The sequence below is a fragment of the Scyliorhinus torazame genome, chromosome 4, assembly GCF_047496885.1.
Source record: "Scyliorhinus torazame isolate Kashiwa2021f chromosome 4, sScyTor2.1, whole genome shotgun sequence".
Lineage (NCBI taxonomy): Eukaryota > Metazoa > Chordata > Chondrichthyes > Carcharhiniformes > Scyliorhinidae > Scyliorhinus > Scyliorhinus torazame.
This window is the reverse complement of record NC_092710.1, coordinates 67,321,247-67,346,471: the sequence shown is the minus strand read 5'-3', so window position 1 is coordinate 67,346,471 and position 25,225 is coordinate 67,321,247. Positions and strand designations below refer to the sequence as shown.

The 25,225-nt window shown below is 45.7% G+C and overlaps 12 non-coding genes across 12 annotated transcripts; all 12 read right to left on the bottom strand.

Moving 5' to 3' along the window:
* Positions 1–1,446: 1,446 nt before the first annotated feature.
* On the bottom strand, positions 1,447–1,520 carry trnai-aau (transfer RNA isoleucine (anticodon AAU)). The gene has a single exon. It is a non-coding gene; the product is annotated as a tRNA-Ile (tRNA).
* Positions 1,521–3,636: 2,116 nt separating this feature from the next.
* Positions 3,637–3,709, bottom strand: trnai-aau (transfer RNA isoleucine (anticodon AAU)). The gene has a single exon. It is a non-coding gene; the product is annotated as a tRNA-Ile (tRNA).
* A 2,115-nt stretch (positions 3,710–5,824) lies between these two features.
* On the bottom strand, positions 5,825–5,898 carry trnai-aau (transfer RNA isoleucine (anticodon AAU)). Its single transcript has one exon. It is a non-coding gene; the product is annotated as a tRNA-Ile (tRNA).
* A 2,113-nt stretch (positions 5,899–8,011) lies between these two features.
* Positions 8,012–8,085, bottom strand: trnai-aau (transfer RNA isoleucine (anticodon AAU)). The gene has a single exon. It is a non-coding gene; the product is annotated as a tRNA-Ile (tRNA).
* Positions 8,086–10,200: 2,115 nt separating this feature from the next.
* trnai-aau (transfer RNA isoleucine (anticodon AAU)) lies at positions 10,201–10,274 on the bottom strand. The gene has a single exon. It is a non-coding gene; the product is annotated as a tRNA-Ile (tRNA).
* Positions 10,275–11,919: 1,645 nt separating this feature from the next.
* On the bottom strand, positions 11,920–11,993 carry trnai-aau (transfer RNA isoleucine (anticodon AAU)). The gene has a single exon. It is a non-coding gene; the product is annotated as a tRNA-Ile (tRNA).
* Positions 11,994–14,109: 2,116 nt separating this feature from the next.
* trnai-aau (transfer RNA isoleucine (anticodon AAU)) lies at positions 14,110–14,182 on the bottom strand. Its single transcript has one exon. It is a non-coding gene; the product is annotated as a tRNA-Ile (tRNA).
* A 2,111-nt stretch (positions 14,183–16,293) lies between these two features.
* Positions 16,294–16,367, bottom strand: trnai-aau (transfer RNA isoleucine (anticodon AAU)). Its single transcript has one exon. It is a non-coding gene; the product is annotated as a tRNA-Ile (tRNA).
* Positions 16,368–18,481: 2,114 nt separating this feature from the next.
* Positions 18,482–18,555, bottom strand: trnai-aau (transfer RNA isoleucine (anticodon AAU)). The gene has a single exon. It is a non-coding gene; the product is annotated as a tRNA-Ile (tRNA).
* A 2,116-nt stretch (positions 18,556–20,671) lies between these two features.
* trnai-aau (transfer RNA isoleucine (anticodon AAU)) lies at positions 20,672–20,744 on the bottom strand. Its single transcript has one exon. It is a non-coding gene; the product is annotated as a tRNA-Ile (tRNA).
* Positions 20,745–22,855: 2,111 nt separating this feature from the next.
* On the bottom strand, positions 22,856–22,928 carry trnai-aau (transfer RNA isoleucine (anticodon AAU)). Its single transcript has one exon. It is a non-coding gene; the product is annotated as a tRNA-Ile (tRNA).
* Positions 22,929–25,042: 2,114 nt separating this feature from the next.
* Positions 25,043–25,116, bottom strand: trnai-aau (transfer RNA isoleucine (anticodon AAU)). Its single transcript has one exon. It is a non-coding gene; the product is annotated as a tRNA-Ile (tRNA).
* Positions 25,117–25,225: the final 109 nt, after the last annotated feature.

Sequence of the window (25,225 nt, the reverse complement as noted above, 5' to 3'; positions counted from 1 at the left end):
CGACACGTTTGTGGCGCAGAAATGTAAAAGAATGAAAAAGTGGCAGATATTATCCAAGAGGAGTCAAGCAGATAAAAGGGTTTCTGCGCTGCCTCAGGTCAGTAATAATGCCGCGTCAGTAACACTGGGCAGGTTACCTGTAAACATAAGAAGCCAGTCGATCATTTCGTGACGGAGTTGTTTTGTTGACTTGGACGAGGATCGAACGACCTTGGCGTCATTAGCACCACGTTCTAACCATTGAGCTAACCGACCATGTAAGTATGATTATCTCGTGTGCCCATGTCGATTCTAAATTTAGTCCAGTCGTGAATGGAGAATTGAGTATTCTTTCCTGACTGATCGCGAACTAGCTGGATCGCGCGAATTTGCCTTTTGTAAATTCCACCCTTTAGGCTGCCAGCAAGTCGTAAGGGTTTGCTTTCCCCTAGAACTTTCTGCATGTTTCCAACTGACAAACTTCTCACCAACACTTACGCTGGCTTCGGCATTGTTGAATACATTGTGCCTGGAGCATCGCGCAATCTGCAAACTTTCTCCTCATCAAATTTCTCATGTATTCATCTTTATGATCGAAATTTCACAGTAACGTATTGGCAGTGTTAATGTACGCCTACGCTTCAACACGAAATGATGATGAGCCAGTAGAATTTTAAATTGGGGTAAATGGTTCGGGGATTTACAAGCTAAGGACCTTAACCGGGAGATCATGCGTCACCTCTCAATAGATTAGCAAACAAGTATACTTCTCGCCATAAGGTATTTTGATCGTTCCAGACGTGTTTCAGTGTAATTACCTGAGGAAGGAGCAGCGCACCGGAAGCCAGTGACATCGGAACAAACCTGTTGGACTTTAAACTGGTGTTGTAAGACTTCTTTATGTGCTCACCCCAGTCCAACGCCGGCATATCCACATCAGTGTAATTAGCACCACATTATAAATGGGTAGTGCAGCTTTTTGAAAAAGACATTTCGAAGCATCAAATGTATTTGGCGTAGCCAGCAAACGACTGCATGTTAAGCAATCGGATTGTTGAAGGTGGCAGCATTTGAGCCAAATTACTGGCAAGAGGTTAACAATTCCTGCACAGCGTTGCTGAACTCATCAATACCGCAATTACAAGGTAGGCTGGTATGACATGGTGCGCTGGCTTTAGCAACGCTGCCTGGAGCAGATTAGCCTGAAACATTGCAATGAAGGAGACGTAAAACACAGTTCAGAGCGACGTGAATTGTCATCTGCAGGAGTTCGCTATTGATTAGGAGACGTTGGACACATTTGTGACACAGAACTGTAAAAGAACGACAGTTTCACAGAAAAAGTGGAAGATACTGTCCAAGAGGCGCCAAGCAGTTAAAGGGGACTCTGCGCTGCCCCAGCAGAGTCAAAATACCGCTCCAACTAGCCGCAGAAGTGGACGGTAGATCACGACGTGATTACTTCGTTGGCCAGTACGGGGATCGAACCCGCGACCGCGGCGTTATTAGCACCACGCTCTAACCATCTGAGCTAACCGGCCATGTATGCATCTTTGGCTGGAGTGACCATGCCGGTTCCAAATTCACTCCAGTCCTGAATGGTGGGCTCGTCTGACATGTGGCGGGGCTATTTCCAACGTTGCCTGGAGCAGATTTGCCTGGAAATTGCAGTAATTGGAGGTAAGACATTGTTCAGAACCACGTGAATTGTCATCGCTGTACACTAGGAAACTTTGGAAGCATGTTACCGACACGTTTGTCGCGCCGAAATGTAAAAGAATGAAAAAGTGGCAGATATTATCCAAGAGATATCCAAGCAGATAAAAGGGACTCTGCGCTGCCTCAGGTCAGTAATAATGCCGCGCCAGTAACACTGGGCAGGTTGCCTGCAAACAGACGAGGCAAGCAGATCATTTCGTGACGGAGTTGTTTTGTTGACTCGTACGAGGATCAAACGAGCTTGGCGTCAATTAGCACCACGCTCGAACCATTGAGTTAACCGGCCATGTACGTATGATCACCTTGTGTGACCATGGCGATTCCAAATTTAGTCCAGTCGTGAATGGAGATTTGAGTATTCTTTCCTGACTGAACGCGAACAAGCTGGATCGCGCGAATTTGCCTTTTGTAAATTCCACCCTTTCGGTTGCCAGCAAGCCGTAAGGATTTGCTTTCCCCTAGAACTTTTTGCATGTTTCCAACTGACAAACTTCTCACCAACACTTACGCTGGCTTCGGCATTGTTGAACACATTGTGACTGGATCATCGCGCAATGAGCAAACTTTCTCCTCATCAAATTTCTCATGTATTCGTCTTTATGATCGAAATTTCACAGTAACTTATTGGCAGTGTTACTGTACGCCTACTTGTGACAGTAAAGATCATTATTATTCTAATACGGGATGTGCTACGGCTCACATTTCCAGTACTTGTCCGCAAAAGCCTTTGGACGGGTTTCTTCATTGAAAGAGTAAAAGCTGCTGACCCTGTGAATTCAAAATTCAGTCGAAATGTAACCGTGCCGCAATAAAGTGCGTGCGGATTATTCAGTAAGAATTCTGACAACACCATATTAAAGTCCAACAGTTTGATTTGAAATCGTAAGCTTTGGCAGCGCTGTCCCTTCATCAGGTAAAGTGGTCCTTCATCTCTTCAACTGATGAAGGGACGGCGCTGCCAAAGCTTGTGATTTCAAATAAACCTGTTGCTGTCACACTTCATGTTGCTGTCACACTTCTTTCTGTATCCAGCGCCAGCATCTCAACATCATGCAAATTATTTGCAATTGCAGGACAGGCGCTCACATTAGTCCGAATGGACGGCCGCTGCTTCAGCACGAAATGATGATGAGCCAGCTGAATTTTAAATTGGGGTAAATGGTTCGGGGATTTACAAGCTAAGAACATTAACCGGGAGATCATGCGTCGCCTCTCAATAGATTAGCAAACAAGTATACTTCTCGCCTTAAGGTATTTTGATCGTTCCAGACGTGTTTCAGTGTAATTACCTGAGGAAGGAGCAGCGCACCGAAAGCTAGTGACATCGGAACAAACCTGTTGGACATTAACCTGGTGTTGTAAGACTTCTTTCTGTGCTCACCCCAGTCCAACGCCGGCATATCCACATCAGTGTAATTAGCACCACATTATAAATGGGTAGTGCAGCTTTTTGAAAAAGACATTTCGAAGCATCAAATGTATTTGGCGTAGCCAGCAAACGACTGCATGTTAAGCAATCGGATTGTTGAAGGTGGCAGCATTTGAGCCAAATTACTGGCAAGAGGTTAGTAATTCCTGCACAGCGTTGCTGAACTCATCAATACCGCAATTACAAGGTAGGCTGGTATGACATGGTGCCCTGGCTTTAGCAACGCTGCCTGGAGCACATTAGCCTGAAACATTGCAATGAAGGAGACGTAAAACACAGTTCAGAGCGACGTGAATTGTCATCTGCAGGAGTTCGCTATTGATTAGGAGACGTTGGACACATTTGTGACACAGAACTGTAAAAGAACGACAGTTTCTCAGAAAAAGTGGCAGATACTGTCCAAGAGGCGTCAAGCAGTTAAAGGGGACTCTGCGCTGCCCCAGCAGAGTCAAAATTCTGCTTCAACTAGTAGCAGAAGCGGACATTAGATCACGATGTAATTACTTCGTTGGCCAGTACGGGGATCGAACCCGCGACTTGGCATTATTAGCACCACGCTCTAACCATCTGAGCTAACCGGCCATGTATGCAGCATTGGCTGGAGTGACCATGCCGTTTCCAAATTCACTCCAGTCCTGAATGGTGGGCTCGTCTGACATGTTGCGGGGCTATTTCCAACGTTGCCTGGAGCAGATTTGCCTGGAAATTGCAGTAATTGGAGGTAAGACATTGTTCAGAACGACGTGCATTGTCATCGCTGTAGACTAGGAAACTTTGGAAGCATGTTACCGACACGTTTGTGGCGCCTAAATGTGAAAGAATGAAAAAGTGGCAGATATTATCCAAGAGGAGTCAAGCAGATAAAAGGGACTCTGCGCTGCCTCAGGTCAGTAATAATGCCGCGCCAGTAACACTGGGCAGGTTGCCTGCAAGCAGACGAGGCAAGCAGATCATTTCGTGACGGAGTTGTTTTGTTGACTCGTACGAGGATCAAACGAGCTTGGCGTCAATTAGCACCACGCTCGAACCATTGAGTTAACCGGCCATGTACGTATGATCACCTCGTGTGACCATGGCGATTCCAAATTTAGTCCAGTCGTGAATGGAGAAGTGAGTATTCTTTCCTGACTGAACGCGAACAAGCTGGATCGCGCGAATTTGCCTTTTGTAAATTCCACCCTTTCGGTTGCCAGCAAGCCGTAAGGATTTGCTTTCCCCTAGAACTTTCTGCATGTTTCCAACTGACAAACTTCTCACCAACACTTACGCTGGCTTCGGCATTGTTGAACACATTGTGACTGGATCATCGCGCAATGAGCAAACTTTCTCCTCATCAAATTTCTCATGTATTCGTCTTTATGATCGAAATTTCACAGTAACTTATTGGCAGTGTTACTGTACGCCTACTTGTGACAGTAAAGATCATTATTATTCTAATACGGGATGTGCTACGGCTCACATTTCCAGTACTTGTCCGCAAAAGCCTTTGGACGTGTTTCTTCATTGAAAGAGTAAAAGCTGCTGACCCTGTGAATTCAAAATTCAGTCGAAATGTAACCGTGCCGCAATAAAGTGCGTGCGGATTATTCAGTAAGAATTCTCACAACACCATATTAAAGTCCAACAGTTTGATTTGAAATCGTAAGCTTTGGCAGCGCTGTCCCTTCATCAGGTAAAGTGGTCCTTCATCTCTTCAACTGATGAAGGGACGGCGCTGCCAAAGCTTGTGATTTCAAATAAACCTGTTGCTGTCACACTTCATGTTGCTGTCACACTTCTTTCTGTATCCAGCGCCAGCATCTCAACATCATGCAAATTATTTGCAATTGCAGGACAGGCGCTCACATTAGTCCGAATGGACGGCCGCTGCTTCAGCACGAAATGATGATGAGCCAGCTGAATTTTAAATTGGGGAAAATGGTTCGGGGATTTACAAGCTAAGAACATTAACCGGGAGATCATGCGTCGCCTCTCAATAGATTAGCAAACAAGTATACTTCTCGCCTTAAGGTATTTTGATCGTTCCAGACGTGTTTCAGTGTAATTACCTGAGGAAGGAGCAGCGCACCGAAAGCTAGTGACATCGGAACAAACCTGTTGGACATTAACCTGGTGTTGTAAGACTTCTTTCTGTGCTCACCCCAGTCCAACGCCGGCATATCCACATCAGTGTAATTAGCACCACATTATAAATGGGTAGTGCAGCTTTTTGAAAAAGACATTTCGAAGCATCAAATGTATTTGGCGTAGCCAGCAAACGACTGCATGTTAAGCAATCGGATTGTTGAAGGTGGCAGCATTTGAGCCAAATTACTGGCAAGAGGTTAGTAATTCCTGCACAGCGTTGCTGAACTCATCAATACCGCAATTACAAGGTAGGCTGGTATGACATGGTGCGCGGGCTTTAGCAACGCTGCCTGGAGCACATTAGCCTGAAACATTGCAATGAAGGAGACGTAAAACACAGTTCAGAGCGACGTGAATTGTCATCTGCAGGAGTTCGCTATTGATTAGGAGACGTTGGACACATTTGTGACACAGAACTGTAAAAGAACGCCAGTTTCTCAGAAAAAGTGGCAGATACTGTCCAAGAGGCGCCAAGCAGTTAAAGGGGACTCTGCGCTGCCCCAGCAGAGTCAAAATACCGCTCCAACTAGCCGCAGAAGTGGACATTAGATCACGATGTGATTACTTCGTTGGCCAGTACGGGGATCGAACCCGCGACCTTGGCGTTATTAGCACCACGCTCTAACCATCTGAGCTAACCGGCCATGTATGCAGCATTGCCTGGAGTGACCATGCCGTTTCCAAATTGACTCCAGTCCTGAATGGTGGGCTCGTCTGACATGTTGCGGGGCTATTTCCAACGTTGCCTGGAGCAGATTTGCCTGGAAATTGCAGTAATTAGAGGTAAGACATTGTTCAGAACGACGTGAATTGTCATCGCTGTAGACTAGGAAACTTTGGAAGCATGTTACCGACACGTTTGTGGCGCCGAAATGTAAAAGAATGAAAAAGTGGCAGATATTATCCAAGAGGAGTCAAGCAGATAAAAGGGACTCTGCGCTGCCTCAGGTCAGTAATAATGCCGCGCCAGTAACACTGGGCAGGTTGCCTGCAAACAGACGAGGCAAGCAGATCATTTCGTGACGGAGTTGTTTTGTTGACTCGTACGAGGATCAAACGACCTTGGCGTCAATTAGCACCACGCTCGAACCATTGAGTTAACCGGCCATGTACGTATGATCACCTCATGTGACCATGGCGATTCCAAATTTAGTCCAGTCGTGAATGGAGAATTGAGTATTCTTTCCTGACTGATCGCGAACAAGCTGGATCGCGCGAATTTGCCTTTTGTAAATTCCACCCTTTAGGTTGCCAGCAAGCCGTAAGGATTTCTTTCCCCTAGAACTTTCTGCATGTGTCCAACTGACAAACTTCTCACCAACACTTACGCTGGCTTCGACATTGTTGAACACATTGTGCCTGGAGCATCGCCCAATCTGCAAACTTTCTCCTCATCAAATTTCTCATGTATTCATCTTTATGATCGAAATTTCACAGTAACTTATTGGCAGTGTTAATGTACGTCTACTTGTGACAGTAAAGATTATTATTATTCTAGCACGGGATGTGCTACGGCTCACATTTCCAGTACTTGTCCGCCAAAGCCTTTGGTCGGGTTTCTTCATTGAAAGAGTAAAAGCAGCTGACCCTGTGAATTCAAAATTCAGTCGAAATGTAACCGTGCCGAAATAAAGTGCGTGCTGATATTCAGTAATAAGTCTCACAACACCATATTAAAGTCCAACAGGTTGATTTGAAATCGTAAGCTTTGGCAGCGCTGTCCCTTCATCAGGTAAAGTGGTCCTTCATCTCTTCAACTGATGAAGGGACGGCGCTGCCAAAGCTTGTGATTTCAAATAAACCTGTTGCTGTCACACTTCTTGTTGCTGTCACACTTCTTTCTGTATCCAGCGCCAGCATCTCAACATCATGCAAATTATTTGCAATTGCAGGACAGGCGCTCACATTAGTCCGAATGGACGGCCGCTGCTTCAGCACGAAATGATGATGAGCCAGCTGAATTTTAAATTGGGGTAAATGGTTCGGGGATTTACAAGCTAAGAACATTAACCGGGAGATCATGCGTCGCCTCTCAATAGATTAGCAAACAAGTATACTTCTCGCCTTAAGGTATTTTGATCGTTCCAGACGTGTTTCAGTGTAATTACCTGAGGAAGGAGCAGCGCACCGAAAGCTAGTGACATCGGAACAAACCTGTTGGACTTTAACCTGGTGTTGTAAGACTTCTTTCTGTGCTCACCCCAGTCCAACGCCGGCATATCCACATCAGTGTAATTAGCACCACATTATAAATGGGTAGTGCAGCTTTTTGAAAAAGACATTTCGAAGCATCAAATGTATTTGGCGTAGCCAGCAAACGACTGCATGTTAAGCAATCGGATTGTTGAAGGTGGCAGCATTTGAGCCAAATTACTGGCAAGAGGTTAGTAATTCCTGCACAGCGTTGCTGAACTCATCAATACCGCAATTACAAAGTAGGCTGGTATGACATGGTGCCCTGGCTTTAGCAACGCTGCCTGGAGCAGATTAGCGTGAAACATTGCAATGAAGGAGACGTAAAACACAGTTCAGAGCGACGTGAATTGTCATCTGCAGGAGTTCGCTATTGATTAGGAGACGTTGGACACATTTGTGACACAGAACTGTAAAAGAACGACAGTTTCTCAGAAAAAGTGGCAGATACTGTCCAAGAGGCGCCAAGCAGTTAAAGGGGACTCTGCGCTGCCCCAGCAGAGTCAAAACACCTCTCCAACTAGCCGCAGAAGTGGACATTAGATCACGATGTGATTACTTCGTTGGCCAGTACGGGGATCGAACCCGCGACCTTGGCGTTATTAGCACCACGCTCTAACCATCTGAGCAAACCGGCCATGTATGCAACATTGGCTGGAGTGACCATGCCGTTTCCAAATTCACTCCAGTCCTGAATGGTGGGCTCGTCTGACATGTTGCGGGGCTATTTCCAACGTTGCCTGGAGCAGATTTGCTTGGAAATTGCAGTAATTGGAGGTAAGACATTGTTCAGAACGACGTGCATTGTCATCGCTGTAGACTAGGAAACTTTGGAAGCATGTTACCGACACGTTTGTGGCGCCGAAATGTGAAAGAATGAAAAAGTGGCAGATATTATCCAAGAGGAGTCAAGCAGATAAAAGGGACTCTGCGCTGCCTCAGGTCAGTAATAATGCCGCGCCAGTAACACTGGGCAGGTTGCCTGCAAACAGACGAGGCAAGCAGATCATTTCGTGACGGAGTTGTTTTGTTGACTCGTACGAGGATCAAACGACCTTGGCGTCAATTAGCACCACACTCGAACCATTGAGTTAACCGGCCATGTACGTATGATCACCTCGTGTGACCATGGCGATTCCAAATTTAGTCCAGTCGTGAATGGAGAATTGAGTATTCTTTCCTGACTGATCGCGAACAAGCTGGATCGCGCGAATTTGCCTTTTGTAAATTCCACCCTTTAGGTTGCCAGCAAGCCGTAAGGATTTGCTTTCCCCGAGAACTTTCTGCATGTTTCCAACTGACAAACTTCTCACCAACACTTACGCTGGCTTCGACATTGTTGAACACATTGTGCCTGGAGCATCGCCCAATCTGCAAACTTTCTCCTCATCAAATTTCTCATGTCTTCATCTTTATGATCGAAATTTCACAGTAACTTATTGGCAGTGTTAATGTACGCCTACTTGTGACAGTAAAGATTATTATTATTCTAGCACGGGATGTGCTACGGCTCACATTTCCAGTACTTGTCTGCCAAAGCCTTTGGTCGGGTTTCTTCATTGAAAGAGTAAAAGCAGCTGACCCTGTGAATTCAAAATTCAGTCGAAATGTAACCGTGCCGAAATAAAGTGCGTGCGGATTATTCAGTAATAAGTCTCACAACACCATATTAAAGTCCAACAGGTTGATTTGAAATCGTAAGCTTTGGCAGCGCTGTCCCTTCATCAGGTAAAGTGGTCCTTCATCTCTTCAACTGATGAAGGGACGGCGCTGCCAAAGCTTGTGATTTCAAATAAACCTGTTGCTGTCACACTTCATGTTGCTGTCACACTTCTTTCTGTATCCAGCGCCAGCATCTCAACATCATGCAAATTATTTGCAATTGCAGGACAGGCGCTCACATTAGTCCGAATGGACGGCCGCTGCTTCAGCACGAAATGATGATGAGCCAGCTGAATTTTAAATTGGGGTAAATGGTTCGGGGATTTACAAGCTAAGAACATTAACCGGGAGATCATGCGTCGCCTCTCAATAGATTAGCAAACAAGTATACTTCTCGCCTTAAGGTATTTTGATCGTTCCAGACGTGTTTCAGTGTAATTACCTGAGGAAGGAGCAGCGCACCGAAAGCTAGTGACATCGGAACAAACCTGTTGGACTTTAACCTGGTGTTGTAAGACTTCTTTCTGTGCTCACCCCAGTCCAACGGCGGCATATCCACATCAGTGTAATTAGCACCACATTATAAATGGGTAGTGCAGCTTTTTGAGAAAGACATTTCGAAGCATCAAATGTATTTGGCGTAGCCAGCAAACGACTGCATGTTAAGCAATCGGATTGTTGAAGGTGGCAGCATTTGAGCCAAATTACTGGCAAGGGGTTAGTAATTCCTGCACAGCGTTGCTGAACTCATCAATACCGCAATTACAAGGTAGGCTGGTATGACATGGTGCCCTGGCTTTAGCAACGCTGCCTGGAGCAGATTAGCCTGAAACATTGCAATGAAGGAGACGTAAAACACAGTTCAGAGCGACGTGAATTGTCATCTGCAGGAGTTCGCTATTGATTAGGAGACGTTAGACACATTTGTGACACAGAACTGTAAAAGAACGACAGTTTCTCAGAAAAAGTGGCAGATACAGTCCAAGAGGCGCCAAGCAGTTAAAGGGGACTCTGCGCTGCCCCAGCAGAGTCAAAATACCGCCCCAACTAGCCGTAGAAGTGGACATTAGATCACGATGTGATTACTTCGTTGGCCAGTACGGGGATCGAACCCGCGACCTTGGCGTTATTAGCACCACGCTCTAACCATCTGAGCTAACCGGCCGTCATTGGCTGGAGTGACCATGCCGTTTCCAAATTCACTTCCGTCCTGAATGGTGGGCTCGCCTGACATGTTGCGGTGCTATTTCCAACGTTGCCTGGAGCAGATTTGCCTGACAATTGCAGTAATTGGAGGTTAGACATTGTTCAGAACGATGTGTATTGTCATCGCTGTAGACTAGGAAACTTTGGAAACATGTTACCGACACGTTTGTGGCGCAGAAATGTAAAAGAATGAAAAAGTGGCAGATATTATCCAAGAGGAGTCAAGCAGATAAAAGGGTTTCTGCGCTGCCTCAGGTCAGTAATAATGCCGCGTCAGTAACACTGGGCAGGTTACCTGTAAACATAAGAGGCCAGTCGATCATTTCGTGACGGAGTTGTTTTGTTGACTTGTACGAGGATCGAACGACCTTGGCGTCATTAGCACCACGTTCTAACCATTGAGCTAACCGACCATGTAAGTATGATTATCTCGTGTGCCCATGTCGATTCTAAATTTAGTCCAGTCGTGAATGGAGAATTGAGTATTCTTTCCTGACTGATCGCGAACTAGCTGGATCGCGCGAATTTGCCTTTTGTAAATTCCACCCTTTAGGCTGCCAGCAAGTCGTCAGGGTTTGCTTTCCCCTAGAACTTTCTGCATGTTTCCAACTGACAAACTTCTCACCAACACTTACGCTGGCTTCGGCATTGTTGAATACATTGTGCCTGGAGCATCGCGCAATCTGCAAACTTTCTCCTCATCAAATTTCTCATGTATTCATCTTTATGATCGAAATTTCACAGTAACGTATTGGCAGTGTTAATGTACGCCTACGCTTCAACACGAAATGATGATGAGCCAGTAGAATTTTAAATTGGGGTAAATGGTTCGGGGATTTACAAGCTAAGGACCTTAACCGGGAGATCATGCGTCACCTCTCAATAGATTAGCAAACAAGTATACTTCTCGCCATAAGGTATTTTGATCGTTCCAGACGTGTTTCAGTGTAATTACCTGAGGAAGGAGCAGCGCACCGGAAGCCAGTGACATCGGAACAAACCTGTTGGACTTTAAACTGGTGTTGTAAGACTTCTTTATGTGCTCACCCCAGTCCAACGCCGGCATATCCACATCAGTGTAATTAGCACCACATTATAAATGGGTAGTGCAGCTTTTTGAAAAAGACATTTCGAAGCATCAAATTTATTTGGCGTAGCCAGCAAACGACTGCATGTTAAGCAATCGGATTGTTGAAGGTGGCAGCATTTGAGCCAAATTACTGGCAAGAGGTTAACAATTCCTGCACAGCGTTGCTGAACTCATCAATACCGCAATTACAAGGTAGGCTGGTATGACATGGTGCGCTGGCTTTAGCAACGCTGCCTGGAGCAGATTAGCCTGAAACATTGCAATGAAGGAGACGTAAAACACAGTTCAGAGCGACGTGAATTGTCATCTGCAGGAGTTCGCTATTGATTAGGAGACGTTGGACACATTTGTGACACAGAACTGTAAAAGAACGACAGTTTCACAGAAAAAGTGGAAGATACTGTCCAAGAGGCGCCAAGCAGTTAAAGGGGACTCTGCGCTGCCCCAGCAGAGTCAAAATACCGCTCCAACTAGCCGCAGAAGTGGACGGTAGATCACGACGTGATTACTTCGTTGGCCAGTACGGGGATCGAACCCGCGACCTCGGCGTTATTAGCACCACGCTCTAACCATCTGAGCTAACCGGCCATGTATGCAGCATTGGCTGGAGTGACCATGCCGGTTCCAAATTCACTCCAGTCCTGAATGGTGGGCTCGTCTGACATGTGGCGGGGCTATTTCCAACGTTGCCTGGAGCAGATTTGCCTGGAAATTGCAGTAATTGGAGGTAAGACATTGTTCAGAACCACGTGAATTGTCATCGCTGTAGACTAGGAAACTTTGGAAGCATGTTACCGACACGTTTGTCGCGCCGAAATGTAAAAGAATGAAAAAGTGGCAGATATTATCCAAGAGATATCCAAGCAGATAAAAGGGACTCTGCGCTGCCTCAGGTCAGTAATAATGCCGCGCCAGTAACACTGGGCAGGTTGCCTGCAAACAGACGAGGCAAGCAGATCATTTCGTGACGGAGTTGTTTTGTTGACTCGTACGAGGATCAAACGAGCTTGGCGTCAATTAGCACCACGCTCGAACCATTGAGTTAACCGGCCATGTACGTATGATCACCTTGTGTGACCATGGCGATTCCAAATTTAGTCCAGTCGTGAATGGAGAATTGAGTATTCTTTCCTGACTGAACGCGAACAAGCTGGATCGCGCGAATTTGCCTTTTGTAAATTCCACCCTTTCGGTTGCCAGCAAGCCGTAAGGATTTGCTTTCCCCTAGAACTTTCTGCATGTTTCCAACTGACAAACTTCTCACCAACACTTACGCTGGCTTCGGCATTGTTGAACACATTGTGACTGGATCATCGCGCAATGAGCAAACTTTCTCCTCATCAAATTTCTCATGTATTCGTCTTTATGATCGAAATTTCACAGTAACTTATTGGCAGTGTTACTGTACGCCTACTTGTGACAGTAAAGATCATTATTATTCTAATACGGGATGTGCTACGGCTCACATTTCCAGTACTTGTCCGCAAAAGCCTTTGGACGGGTTTCTTCATTGAAAGAGTAAAAGCTGCTGACCCTGTGAATTCAAAATTCAGTCGAAATGTAACCGTGCCGCAATAAAGTGCGTGCGGATTATTCAGTAAGAATTCTCACAACACCATATTAAAGTCCAACAGTTTGATTTGAAATCGTAAGCTTTGGCAGCGCTGTCCCTTCATCAGGTAAAGTGGTCCTTCATCTCTTCAACTGATGAAGGGACGGCGCTGCCAAAGCTTGTGATTTCAAATAAACCTGTTGCTGTCACACTTCATGTTGCTGTCACACTTCTTTCTGTATCCAGCGCCAGCATCTCAACATCATGCAAATTATTTGCAATTGCAGGACAGGCGCTCACATTAGTCCGAATGGACGGCCGCTGCTTCAGCACGAAATGATGATGAGCCAGCTGAATTTTAAATTGGGGTAAATGGTTCGGGGATTTACAAGCTAAGAACATTAACCGGGAGATCATGCGTCGCCTCTCAATAGATTAGCAAACAAGTATACTTCTCGCCTTAAGGTATTTTGATCGTTCCAGACGTGTTTCAGTGTAATTACCTGAGGAAGGAGCAGCGCACCGAAAGCTAGTGACATCGGAACAAACCTGTTGGACATTAACCTGGTGTTGTAAGACTTCTTTCTGTGCTCACCCCAGTCCAACGCCGGCATATCCACATCAGTGTAAATAGCACCACATTATTAATGGGTAGTGCAGCTTTTTGAAAAAGACATTTCGAAGCATCAAATGTATTTGGCGTAGCCAGCAAACGACTGCATGTTAAGCAATCGGATTGTTGAAGGTGGCAGCATTTGAGCCAAATTACTGGCAAGATGTTAGTAATTCCTGCACAGCGTTGCTGAACTCATCAATACCGCAATTACAAGGTAGGCTGGTATGACATGGTGCCCTGGCTTTAGCAACGCTGCCTGGAGCACATTAGCCTGAAACATTGCAATGAAGGAGACGTAAAACACAGTTCAGAGCGACGTGAATTGTCATCTGCAGGAGTTCGCTATTGATTAGGAGACGTTGGACACATTTGTGACACAGAACTGTAAAAGAACGACAGTTTCTCAGAAAAAGTGGCAGATACTGTCCAAGAGGCGCCAAGCAGTTAAAGAGGACTCTGCGCTGCCCCAGCAGAGTCAAAATACTGCTTCAACTAGTAGCAGAAGTGGACATTAGATCACGATGTGATTACTTCGTTGGCCAGTACGGGGATCGAACCCGCGACTTGGCATTATTAGCACCACGCTCTAACCATCTGAGCTAACCGGCCATGTATGCAGCATTGGCTGGAGTGACCATGCCGTTTCCAAATTCACTCCAGTCCTGAATGGTGGGCTCGTCTGACATGTTGCGGGGCTATTTCCAACGTTGCCTGGAGCAGATTTGCCTGGAAATTGCAGTAATTGGAGGTAAGACATTGTTCAGAACGACGTGCATTGTCATCGCTGTAGACTAGGAAACTTTGGAAGCATGTTACCGACACGTTTGTGGCGCCGAAATGTGAAAGAATGAAAAAGTGGCAGATATTATCCAAGAGGAGTCAAGCAGATAAAAGGGACTCTGCGCTGCCTCAGGTCAGTAATAATGCCGCGCCAGTAACACTGGGCAGGTTGCCTGCAAACAGACGAGGCAAGCAGATCATTTCGTGACGGAGTTGTTTTGTTGACTCGTACGAGGATCAAACGACCTTGGCGTCAATTAGCACCACGCTCGAACCATTGAGTTAACCGGCCATGTACGTATGATCGCCTCGTGTGACCATGGCGATTCCAAATTTAGTCCAGTCGTGAATGGAGAATTGAGTATTCTTTCCTGACTGATCGCGAACAAGATCGCGCGAATTTGCCTTTTGTAAATTCCACCCTTTAGGTTGCCAGCAAGCCGTAAGGATTTGCTTTCCCCTGGAACTTTCTGCATGTTTCCAACTGACAAACTTCTCACCAACACTGACTCTGGCTTCGGCATTGTTGAACACATTGTGCCTGGATCATCGCGCAATGAGCAAACTTTCTCCTCATCAAATTTCTCATGTATTCGTCTTTATGATCGAAATTTCACAGTAACTTATTGTCAGTGTTAATGTACGCCTACTTGTGACAGTAACGATCATTATTATTCTACTACGGGATGTGCTACGGCTCACATTTCCAGAACGTGTCCGCAAAAGCCTTTGGACGGGTTTCTTCATTGAAAGAGTAAAAGCAGCTGACACTGTGAACTCAAAATTATGTCGAAATGTAACCGTGCCGCAATAAAGTGCGTGCGGATTATTCAGTTAGATTTCTCACAACACCATATTAAAGTCCAACAGGTTGATTTGAAATCGTAAGCTTTGGCAGCGCTGTCCCTTCATCAGGTAAAGTGGTCCTTCATCTCTTCAACTGATGAAGGGACGGCGCTGCCAAAGCTTGTGATTTCAAATAAACCTGTTGCTGTCACACTTCATGTTGCTGTCACACTTCTTTCTGTATCCAGCGCCAGCATCTCAACATCATGCAAATTATTTGCAATTGCAGGACAGGCGCTCACATTAGTCCGTATGGACGGCCGCTGCTTCAGCACGAAATGATGATGAGCCAGCTGAATTTTAAATTGGGGTAAATGGTTCGGGGATTTACAAGCTAAGAACATTAACCGGGAGATCATGCGTCGCCTCTCAATAGATTAGCAAACAAGTATACTTCTCGCCTTAAGGTATTTTGATCGTTCCAGACGTGTTTCAGTGTAATTACCTGAGGAAGGAGCAGCGCACCGAAAGCTAGTGACATCGGAACAAACCTGTTGGACATTAACCTGGTGTTGTAAGACTTCTTTCTGTGCTCACCCCAGTCCAACGCCGGCATATCCACATCAGTGTAATTAGCACCACATTATAAATGGGTAGTGCAGCTTTTTGAAAAAGACATTTCGAAGCATCAAATGTATTTGGCGTAGCCAGCAAACGACTGCATGTTAAGCAATCGGATTGTTGAAGGTGGCAGCATTTGAGCCAAATTACTGGCAAGAGGTTAGTAATTCCTGCACAGCGTTGCCGAACTCATCAATACCGCAATTAAAAGGTAGGCTGGTATGACATGGTGCCCTGGCTTTAGCAACGCTGCCTGGAGCAGATTAGCCTGAAACATTGCAATGAAGGAGACGTAAAACACAGTTCAGAGCGACGTGAATTGTCATCTGCAGGAGTTCGCTATTGATTAGGAGACGTTGGACACATTTGTGACACAGAACTGTAAAAGAACGACAGTTTCTCAGAAAAAGTGGCAGATACTGTCCAAGAGGCGCCAAGCAGTTAAAGGGGACTCTGCGCTGCCCCAGCAGAGTCAAAACACCGCTCCAACTAGCCGCAGAAGTGGACATTAGATCACGATGTGATTACTTCGTTGGCCAGTACGGGGATCGAACCCGCGACCTTGGCGTTATTAGCAACACGCTCTAACCATCTGGGCTAACCGGCCATGTATGCATCATTGGCTGGAGTGACCATGCCGTTTCCAAATTCACTCCAGTCCTGAATGGTGGGCTCGTCTGACATGTTGCGGGGCTATTTCCAACGTTGCCTGGAGCAGATTTGCCTGGAAATTGCAGTAATTAGAGGTAAGACATTGTTCAGAACGACGTGAATTGTCATCGCTGTAGACTAGGAAACTTTGGAAGCATGTTACCGACACGTTTGTGGCGCAGAAATGTAAAAGAATGAAAAAGTGGCAGATATTATCCAAGAGGAGTCAAGCAGATAAAAGGGACTCTGCGCTGCCTCAGGTCAGTAATAATGCCGCGCCAGTAACACTGGGCAGGTTGCCTGCAAACAGACGAGGCAAGCAGATCATTTCGTGACGGAGTTGTTTTGTTGACTCGTACGAGGATCAAACGACCTTGGCGTCAATTAGCACCACGCTCGAACCATTGAGTTAACCGGCCATGTACGTATGATCACCTCGTGTGACCATGGCGATTCCAAATTTAGTCCAGTCGTGAATGGAGAATTGAGTATTCTTTCCTGACTGATCGCGAACAAGCTGGATCGCGAGAATTTGCCTTTTGTAAATTCCACCCTTTAGGTTGCCAGCAAGCCGTAAGGATTTGCTTTCCCCTAGAACTTTCTGCATGTTTCCAATTGACAAACTTCTCACCAACACTTACGCTGGCTTCGACATTGTTGAACACATTGTGCCTGGAGCATCGCCCAATCTGCAAACTTTCTCCTCATCAAATTTCTCATGTATTCATCTTTATGATCGAAATTTCACAGTAACTTATTGGCAGTGTTAATGTACGCCTACTTGTGACAGTAAAGATTATTATTATTCTAGCACGGGATGTGCTACGGCTCACATTTCCAGTACTCGTCCGCCAAAGCCTTTGGTCGGGTTTCTTCATTGAAAGAGTAAAAGCAGCTGACCCTGTGAATTCAAAATTCAGTCGAAATGTAACCGTGCCGAAATAAAGTGCGTGCTGATATTCAGTAATAAGTCTCACAACACCATATTAAAGTCCAACAGGTTGATTTGAAATCGTAAGCTTTGGCAGCGCTGTCCCTTCATCAGGTAAAGTGGTCCTTCATCTCTTCAACTGATGAAGGGACGGCGCTGCCAAAGCTTGTGATTTCAAATAAACCTGTTGCTGTCACACTTCTTGTTGCTGTCACACTTCTTTCTGTATCCAGCGCCAGCATCTCAACATCATGCAAATTATTTGCAATTGCAGGACAGGCGCTCACATTAGTCCGAATGGACGGCCGCTGCTTCAGCACGAAATGATGATGAGCCAGCTGAATTTTAAATTGGGGTAAATGGTTCGGGGATTTACAAGCTAAGAACATTAACCGGGAGATCATGCGTCGCCTTTCAATAGATTAGCAAACAAGTATACTTCTCGCCTTAAGGTATTTTGATCGTTCCAGACGTGTTTCAGTGTAATTACCTGAGGAAGGAGCAGCGCACCGAAAGCTAGTGACATCGGAACAAACCTGTTGGACTTTAACCTGGTGTTGTAAGACTTCTTTCTGTGCTCACCCCAGTCCAACGCCGGCATATCCACATCAGTGTAATTAGCACCACATTATAAATGGGTAGTGCAGCTTTTTGAAAAAGACATTTCGAAGCATCAAATGTATTTGGCGTAGCCAGCAAACGACTGCATGTTAAGCAATCGGATTGTTGATTGTGGCAGCATTTGAGCCAAATTACTGGCAAGAGGTTAGTAATTCCTGCACAGCGTTGCTGAACTCATCAATACCGCAATTACAAGGTAGGCTGGTATGACATGGTGCCCTGGCTTTAGCAACGCTGCCTGGAGCAGATTAGCCTGAAACATTGCAATGAAGGAGACGTAAAACACAGTTCAGAGCGACGTGAATTGTCATCTGCAGGAGTTCGCTATTGATTCGGAGACGTTGGACATATTTGTGACACAGAACTGTAAAAGAACGACAGTTTCACAGAAAAAGTGGAAGATACTGTCCAAGAGGCGCCAAGCAGTTAAAGGGGACTCTGCGCTGCCCCAGCAGAGTCAAAATACCGCTCGAACTAGCCGCAGAAGTGGACATTAGATCAAGATGTGATTACTTCGTTGGCCAGTACGGGGATCGAACTCGCGACTTTGGCGTTATTAGCACCACGCTCTAACCATCTGAGCTAACCGGCCTTGTATGCATCATTGGCTGGAGTGACCATGCCGGTTCCAAATTCACTCCAGTCCTGAATGGTGGGCTCGTCTGACATGTGGCGGGGCTATTTCCAACGTTGCCTGGAGCAGATTTGCCTGGAAATTGCAGTAATTGGAGGTAAGACATTGTTCAGAACCACGTGAATTGTCATCGCTGTAGACTAGGAAACTTTGGAAGCATGTTACCGACACGTTTGTCGCGCCGAAATGTAAAAGAATGAAAAAGTGGCAGATATTATCCAAGAGATATCCAAGCAGATAAAAGGGACTCTGCGCTGCCTCAGGTCAGTAATAATGCCGCGCCAGTAACACTGGGCAGGTTGCCTGCAAACAGACGAGGCAAGCAGATCATTTCGTGACGGAGTTGTTTTGTTGACTCGTACGAGGATCAAACGACCTTGGCGTCAATTAGCACCACGCTCGAACCATTGAGTTAACCGGCCATGTACGTATGATCACCTTGTGTGACCATGGCGATTCCAAATTTAGTCCAGTCGTGAATGGAGAATTGAGTATTCTTTCCTGACTGAACGCGAACAAGCTGGATCGCGCGAATTTGCCTTTTGTAAATTCCACCCTTTCGGTTGCCAGCAAGCCGTAAGGATTTGCTTTCCCCTAGAACTTTCTGCATGTTTCCAACTGACAAACTTCTCACCAACACTTACGCTGGCTTCGGCATTGTTGAACACATTGTGACTGGATCATCGCGCAATGAGCAAACTTTCTCCTCATCAAATTTCTCATGTATTCGTCTTTATGATCGAAATTTCACAGTAACTTATTGGCAGTGTTACTGTACGCCTACTTGTGACAGTAAAGATCATTATTATTCTAATACGGGATGTGCTACGGCTCACATTTCCAGTACTTGTCCGCAAAAGCCTTTGGACGGGTTTCTTCATTGAAATAGTAAAAGCTGCTGACCCTGTGAATTCAAAATTCAGTCGAAATGTAACCGTGCCGCAATAAAGTGCGTGCGGATTATTCAGTAAGAATTCTCACAACACCATATTAAAGTCCAACAGTTTGATTTGAAATCGTAAGCTTTGGCAGCGCTGTCCCTTCATCAGGTAAAGTGGTCCTTCATCTCTTCAACTGATGAAGGGACGGCGCTGCCAAAGCTTGTGATTTCAAATAAACCTGTTGCTGTCACACTTCATGTTGCAGTCACACTTCTTTCTGTATCCAGCGACAGCATCTCAACATCATGCAAATTATTTGCAATTGCAGGACAGGCGCTCACATTAGTCCGAATGGACGGCCGCTGCTTCAGCACGAAATGATGATGAGCCAGCTGAATTTTAAATTGGGGTAAATGGTTCGGGGATTTACAAGCTAAGAACATTAACCGGGAGATCATGCGTCGCCTCTCAATAGATTAGCAAACAAGTATACTTCTCGCCTTAAGGTATTTTGATCGTTCCAGACGTGTTTCAGTGTAATTACCTGAGGAAGGAGCAGCGCACCGAAAGCTAGTGACATCGGAACAAACCTGTTGGACATTAACCTGGTGTTGTAAGACTTCTTTCTGTGCTCACCCCAGTCCAACGCCGGCATATCCACATCAGTGTAATTAGCACCACATTATAAATGGGTAGTGCAGCTTTTTGAAAAAGACATTTCGAAGCATCAAATGTATTTGGCGTAGCCAGCAAACGACTGCATGTTAAGCAATCGGATTGTTGAAGGTGGCAGCATTTGAGCCAAATTACTGGCAAGAGGTTAGTAATTCCTGCACAGCGTTGCTGAACTCATCAATACCGCAATTACAAGGTAGGCTGGTATGACATGGTGCCCTGGCTTTAGCAACGCTGCCTGGAGCACATTAGCCTGAAACATTGCAATGAAGGAGACGTAAAACACAGTTCAGAGCGACGTGAATTGTCATCTGCAGGAGTTCGCTATTGATTAGGAGACGTTGGACACATTTGTGACACAGAACTGTAAAAGAACGACAGTTTCTCAGAAAAAGTGGCAGATACTGTCCAAGAGGCGCCAAGCAGTTAAAGAGGACTCTGCGCTGCCCCAGCAGAGTCAAAATACTGCTTCAACTAGTAGCAGAAGTGGACATTAGATCACGATGTGATTACTTCGTTGGCCAGTACGGGGATCGAACCCGCGACTTGGCATTATTAGCACCACGCTCTAACCATCTGTGCTAACCGGCCATGTATGCAGCGTTGGCTGGAGTGACCATGCCGTTTCCAAATTCACTCCAGTCCTGAATGGTGGGCTCGTCTGACATGTTGCGGGGCTATTTCCAACGTTGCCTGGAGCAGATTTGCCTGGAAATTGCAGTAATTGGAGGTAAGACATTGTTCAGAACGACGTGCATTGTCATCGCTGTAGACTAGGAAACTTTGGAAGCATGTTACCGACACGTTTGTGGCGCCGAAATGTGAAAGAATGAAAAAGTGGCAGATATTATCCAAGAGGAGTCAAGCAGATAAAAGGGACTCTGCGCTGCCTCAGGTCAGTAATAATGCCGCGCCAGTAACACTGGGCAGGTTGCCTGCAAACAGACGAGGCAAGCAGATCATTTCGTGACGGAGTTGTTTTGTTGACTCGTACGAGGATCAAACGACCTTGGCGTCAATTAGCACCACGCTCGAACCATTGAGTTAACCGGCCATGTACGTATGATCACCTCGTGTGACCATGGCGATTCCAAATTTAGTCCAGTCGTGAATGGAGAATTGAGTATTCTTTCCTGACTGATCGCGAACAAGATCGCGCGAATTTGCCTTTTGTAAATTCCACCCTTTAGGTTGCCAGCAAGCCGTAAGGATTTGCTTTCCCCTGGAACTTTCTGCATGTTTCCAACTGACAAACTTCTCACCAACACTGACTCTGGCTTCGGCATTGTTGAACACATTGTGCCTGGATCATCGCGCAATGAGGAAACTTTCTCCTCATCAAATTTCTCATGTATTCGTCTTTATGATCGAAATTTCACAGTAACTTATTGTCAGTGTTAATGTACGCCTACTTGTGACAGTAACGATCATTATTATTCTACTACGGGATGTGCTACGGCTCACATTTCCAGAACGTGTCCGCAAAAGCCTTTGGACGGGTTTCTTCATTGAAAGAGTAAAAGCAGCTGACACTGTGAACTCAAAATTATGTCGAAATGTAACCGTGCCGCAATAAAGTGCGTGCGGATTATTCAGTTAGATTTCTCACAACACCATATTAAAGTCCAACAGGTTGATTTGAAATCGTAAGCTTTGGCAGCGCTGTCCCTTCATCAGGTAAAGTGGTCCTTCATCTCTTCAACTGATGAAGGGACGGCGCTGCCAAAGCTTGTGATTTCAAATAAACCTGTTGCTGTCACACTTCATGTTGCTGTCACACTTCTTTCTGTATCCAGCGCCAGCATCTCAACATCATGCAAATTATTTGCAATTGCAGGACAGGCGCTCACATTAGTCCGAATGGACGGCCGCTGCTTCAGCACGAAATGATGATGAGCCAGCTGAATTTTAAATTGGGGTAAATGGTTCGGGGATTTACAAGCTAAGAACATTAACCGGGAGATCATGCGTCGCCTCTCAATAGATTAGCAAACAAGTATACTTCTCGCCTTAAGGTATTTTGATCGTTCCAGACGTGTTTCAGTGTAATTACCTGAGGAAGGAGCAGCGCACCGAAAGCTAGTGACATCGGAACAAACCTGTTGGACATTAACCTGGTGTTGTAAGACTTCTTTCTGTGCTCACCCCAGTCCAACGCCGGCATATCCACATCAGTGTAATTAGCACCACATTATAAATGGGTAGTGCAGCTTTTTGAAAAAGACATTTCGAAGCATCAAATGTATTTGGCGTAGCCAGCAAACGACTGCATGTTAAGCAATCGGATTGTTGAAGGTGGCAGCATTTGAGCCAAATTACTGGCAAGATGTTAGTAATTCCTGCACAGCGTTGCTGAACTCATCAATACCGCAATTACAAGGTAGGCTGGTATGACATGGTGCCCTGGCTTTAGCAACGCTGCCTGGAGCACATTAGCCTGAAACATTGCAATGAAGGAGACGTAAAACACAGTTCAGAGCGACGTGAATTGTCATCTGCAGGAGTTCGCTATTGATTAGGAGACGTTGGACACATTTGTGACACAGAACTGTAAAAGAACGACAGTTTCTCAGAAAAAGTGGCAGATACTGTCCAAGAGGCGCCAAGCAGTTAAAGGGGACTCTGCGCTGCCCCAGCAGAGTCAAAATACTGCTTCAACTAGTAGCAGAAGTGGACATTAGATCACGATGTGATTACTTCGTTGGCCAGTAAGGGGATCGAACCCGCGACTTGGCATTATTAGCACCACGCTCTAACCATCTGAGCTAACCGGCCATGTATGCAGCATTGGCTGGAGTGACCATGCCGTTTCCAAATTCACTCCAGTCCTGAATGGTGGGCTCGTCTGACATGTTGCGGGGCTATTTCCAACGTTGCCTGGAGCAGATTTGCCTGGAAATTGCAGTAATTAGAGGTGAGACATTGTTCAGAACGACGTGAATTGTCATCGCTGTAGACTAGGAAACTTTGGAAGCATGTTACCGACACGTTTGTGGCGCAGAAATGTAAAAGAATGAAAAAGTGGCAGATATTATCCAAGAGGAGTCAAGCAGATAAAAGGGACTCTGCGCTGCCTCAGGTCAGTAATAATGCCGCGCCAGTAACACTGGGCAGGTTGCCTGCAAACAGACGAGGCAAGCAGATCATTTCGTGACGGAGTTGTTTTGTTGACTCGTACGAGGATCAAACGACCTTGGCGTCAATTAGCACCACGCTCGAACCATTGAGTTAACCGGCCATGTACGTATGATCACCTCGTGTGACCATGGCGATTCCAAATTTAGTCCAGTCGTGAATGGAGAATTGAGTATTCTTTCCTGACTGATCGCGAACAAGCTGGATCGCGAGAATTTGCCTTTTGTAAATTCCACCCTTTAGGTTGCCAGCAAGCCGTAAGGATTTGCTTTCCCCTAGAACTTTCTGCATGTTTCCAATTGACAAACTTCTCACTAACACTTACGCTGGCTTCGACATTGTTGAACACATTGTGCCTGGAGCATCGCCCAATCTGCAAACTTTCTCCTCATCAAATTTCTCATGTATTCATCTTTATGATCGAAATTTCACAGTAACTTATTGGCAGTGTTAATGTACGCCTACTTGTGACAGTAAAGATTATTATTATTCTAGCACGGGATGTGCTACGGCTCACATTTCCAGTACTCGTCCGCCAAAGCCTTTGGTCGGGTTTCTTCATTGAAAGAGTAAAAGCAGCTGACCCTGTGAATTCAAAATTCAGTCGAAATGTAACCGTGCCGAAATAAAGTGCGTGCTGATATTCAGTAATAAGTCTCACAACACCATATTAAAGTCCAACAGGTTGATTTGAAATCGTAAGCTTTGGCAGCGCTGTCCCTTCATCAGGTAAAGTGGTCCTTCATCTCTTCAACTGATGAAGGGACGGCGCTGCCAAAGCTTGTGATTTCAAATAAACCTGTTGCTGTCACACTTCTTGTTGCTGTCACACTTCTTTCTGTATCCAGCGCCAGCATCTCAACATCATGCAAATTATTTGCAATTGCAGGACAGGCGCTCACATTAGTCCGAATGGACGGCCGCTGCTTCAGCACGAAATGATGATGAGCCAGCTGAATTTTAAATTGGGGTAAATGGTTCGGGGATTTACAAGCTAAGAACATTAACCGGGAGATCATGCGTCGCCTTTCAATAGATTAGCAAACAAGTATACTTCTCGCCTTAAGGTATTTTGATCGTTCCAGACGTGTTTCAGTGTAATTACCTGAGGAAGGAGCAGCGCACCGAAAGCTAGTGACATCGGAACAAACCTGTTGGACTTTAACCTGGTGTTGTAAGACTTCTTTCTGTGCTCACCCCAGTCCAACGCCGGCATATCCACATCAGTGTAATTAGCACCACATTATAAATGGGTAGTGCAGCTTTTTGAAAAAGACATTTCGAAGCATCAAATGAATTTGGCGTAGCCAGCAAACGACTGCATGTTAAGCAATCGGATTGTTGATTGTGGCAGCATTTGAGCCAAATTACTGGCAAGAGGTTAGTAATTCCTGCACAGCGTTGCTGAACTCATCAATACCGCAATTACAAGGTAGGCTGGTATGACATGGTGCCCTGGCTTTAGCAACGCTGCCTGGAGCAGATTAGCCTGAAACATTGCAATGAAGGAGACGTAAAACACAGTTCAGAGCGACGTGAATTGTCATCTGCAGGAGTTCGCTATTGATTCGGAGACGTTGGACACATTTGTGACACAGAACTGTAAAAGAACGACAGTTTCTCAGAAAAAGTGGCAGATACTGTCCAAGAGGCGCCAAGCAGTTAAAGGGGACTCTGCGCTGCCCCAGCAGAGTCAAAATACCGCTCGAACTAGCCGCAGAAGTGGACATTAGATCAAGATGTGATTACTTCGTTGGCCAGTACTGGGATCGAACTCGCGACTTTGGCGTTATTAGCACCACGCTCTAACCATCTGAGCTAACCGGCCTTGTATGCATCATTGGCTGGAGTGACCATGCCGTTTCCAAATTCACTCCAGTCCTGAATGGTGGGCTCGTCTGACATGTTGCGGGGCTATTTCCAACGTTGCCTGGAGC